The sequence below is a fragment of the Solanum pennellii genome, chromosome 1 (genome assembly GCF_001406875.1).
Source record: "Solanum pennellii chromosome 1, SPENNV200".
NCBI classification, from domain to species: domain Eukaryota; kingdom Viridiplantae; phylum Streptophyta; class Magnoliopsida; order Solanales; family Solanaceae; genus Solanum; species Solanum pennellii.
This window is the reverse complement of record NC_028637.1, coordinates 66738121-66740905: the sequence shown is the minus strand read 5'-3', so window position 1 is coordinate 66740905 and position 2785 is coordinate 66738121.

The following is a 2785-nucleotide window of genomic DNA, read 5'->3' as shown; positions in this document are numbered from 1 at the left end:
GCAACATGGGAGGTTGAGGCCGACACGAAGTCCCGCTATCCTCATCTTTTTCTTCTTTAAGGTTAGTAGTTCCTCCTAAAATGAAAATGAAGAATAATGTGAATGTGACATGTCCTTTTTTCTAAGTATATGCACAATTTAGTAAGGATTCATGTTAAAATGAGTTTTTCATGAAAAGTGCTTTGTGTTAACTTGAACTAATGTGAAATTCATGTTTTTGCATTCTTGAGATTTTTGGGTGTCTTGATGTTGTCTTGAGAGAAGAATAGCATGGTAACTCTCTAGTGTCATTTTGAGCTCATGTTGATATTGAGAAGGTAGTTCCTGATTATGTGTTGTGAATTGTGATTTGAGTTGCTATAAGTAATGCCATGGTTATGTGTTGAATGGAGTTGTGAAGTGCTCCTATGAGTTGTGACTCATTATGATAATATGTGTTGCTTGTTGGGATTCTAGTATTGGGTCTATCCTTTACCTACGAAAATATTTAGATGTCATTCGTGGACGAATGTTCCTAAGAGGGGATAATGTGACACTCCGGAAGTCCATGACTTAGTCTAGAGCCTCACAAGATGATTAAAACTTGAAACACTATTTTTAAGCCTAAATAAGGTATTGAAACTAATTAGGAAGTGTTAGAATCGAAACATCAAGAAACAACCATGACGTATAGAAACTAGTGAAATTGATGCTAGTGTGTCTTGGCATGTTTCGAGGGATTTTAAGAGTCGGAATTTAATGAAACTTGGTAAAAAAAAAAGTTCTAGACGTTTATTAGAGTATGTTTAGGGTTGAAACGTCCAGGTACGACTCCCAAGGCCCACCCTAAGGGTCATTGAGGAGGACTCATCCATTGACCCCAAAACGGCCCAATTGACAATGTGCAACCACAAGCACAAACGACGAACCATCATTTGAACAATGCTCTGTTATTGTGTCTCGGTTGTTGACATTTATTCAATCCACCGAAATCTTAAAAAGTGGCCCTCTATGACCAAAACCACGGAGCACAGTGTCGTGGTTTGGTCTACGGACCATAGACAGGGTTTTGTTGTTTAGAATCCTACTTTACTGCAACGTTTTTAATTAAGTTGGATTAGTTAGTTAATTATTTAGGTAGTTAATTAGGGAATTAGGGTGGTTAGTTATTTAGGGTCGATAAAAAGGGTTCCAACTCATTAACTCACCTAACACTCCATTATTTCCCCAAACCCACTTAACTCCAACTTCTCTCTAGCTTCTCTCTCCCCATAGTCAAACCTCCGTTGAAGTAACACTAAAGCTCCAAGATTAGGACGAATTCACCAAGGATTTTTTCTTATATTCATGGAAATATCATCACTAAGTTATGGTTTCTTTCACTCTTGGGATCCTTTCCCCAAAAGTCTCCTTCAACTATGATTTTCAAACTTTCCAAGACTAGGTCTTCAATCTAGACATCGGTTCTCTTTTCAAAACGAAATTTTTATTCAATTATGATGATTTATGGTCTTTTATCATTGTTTAACTAAGTATTGATGGTCAATTGTTGGTAATCACTAGACATTCCCCCTTTAACCCTTGTTCTTCCCTAAACCCATTATGTCTTGAAATTCTATAGGAACTGTGGAGGTTGATGAGTATATGATTATGAAGAATGTTAATTGCTATGTATTACTTCTTGAAATTTACCTTGTTTATAAATTATTTATGTATTCTTTGGTAATTGAAGTATGAAGGCAATGAAAGGGCAAGAAGGTATGAAGAATTATTCTACTTGAATTCAATTATAAAATATGAGTTACTTAGATAGTAAGACTTTCGCGGTCGCCCTCACTAAACCAACTTGAATCTGAACTACGATTCAGATCAAGTCTTACCGAAATAGGATTTCCTTTTCGTGCCATATGCGCTTAGACTTTACTTTTTCCCCCTTTTTCTTCCCGGTCCAATATTTGTTCTCGAAGGTCTTCGTTTCCGTGTAGAATCAAAAAAATGCTCTTATGTCTAATATGTGGTTGTGATTTTGATGATAAGTATGCCTCATCCTTAAACCTAGACAATTGAATTAGTCGTGAAGTATGTGTGCATATTATGATATGGTTATTATATGATTGAAAGTAGTTTCTCATGATTATATTAAAGTGGTAAGTGAAAGATTTACTCACTTGATTAGTGTTTTCTAAAGTGAAAAGATTGTTCTCACATATGATGACCTATGAGTTATTATTATAAGATGTTTACAAAGGGGCCTAGAGGAGAATAAGGTGAACTTGTATGATGAAATAAGTTGATTAAAAAAGGGAATAAAGGCTTAGCACCGAAAGAGCATATAAATGAGATGGAGGTCTCACGTCTAGTAAGTCCGGCCTCCCACACGGGTTTCTTCAGGTCTAACAAGTCTGGATTCCCAAGAGATGTGTTATCACATGAGATGGAAACCTCCACGTCTAGAAAGTCAATGTTTATAGTAGCAATATCCTTGACCCTTAAATTATGTGCCCACATAGGACTATCACTTAGTGTATCCACCTAGATAGCTATGTATGATTGGTCACACCTTAGTCAAGTGTTAACTCTCTCTTTTCGGCGTGGGAGGAGAACATCGGTTTCCATGTAGATCACATGGTCTAATGTCGGTCATTGCATTTATTTCCTTGATGTAATAGTAAATAAACAGGTTAAGTATGTGAATTCTTATTAGGGTTGTCTTAAAGGCTACTACATAGTGTGAGATAGGGTATGGGACTTCTCTTACACATTGCATATGTTGGATCTTAAGGGATGATGTTAGAAATGTTCTTGA